Source organism: Girardinichthys multiradiatus, chromosome 3, assembly GCF_021462225.1.
Source record: "Girardinichthys multiradiatus isolate DD_20200921_A chromosome 3, DD_fGirMul_XY1, whole genome shotgun sequence".
In the NCBI taxonomy this organism is placed as follows: domain Eukaryota; kingdom Metazoa; phylum Chordata; class Actinopteri; order Cyprinodontiformes; family Goodeidae; genus Girardinichthys; species Girardinichthys multiradiatus.
The window spans coordinates 36,388,922-36,389,380 of NC_061796.1; positions in this window are offsets into that span (position 1 = coordinate 36,388,922).

Genomic DNA, 459 nt, shown 5'->3' on the forward strand with positions numbered 1-459 from the left:
CTGTATTGTCTGCATGCAGCTGTTTATTTGTGGGTTTTCTGTGGGCGTGACGTCGGATGGAAGAAGTGAAGTGGTGAACACATTAAATTTCAGACGTGTGTGTCCTCATCTGTTTTGCAGTGTTGACATCTCCTTAGAAACGACCACGTGAACTTTGTGTGTCAATACAAGCAAATGTGTAACCATATGCATGGAAACTCCTGTGTGCAGTTGGTCTTGCTGTTTCAGTGTTAAACATGATTGGTAAATACATATCTCTTATAAAAAAAAAATTTTAACAGACAAATGCAGAAGATATTTATTGGGCATTAATGATTGAGTGTGGAACTCAATCAGAATCAGAATATTTGGTGTTTAAGCCTCTTAAAACGGTGTAAAAAGGCATTATATGCAATAAGGGAATTTTTTCCCCTGTGTATGTTCACTGCCTTGTTGGGTCAGTGACCTTAAACCTGAAAA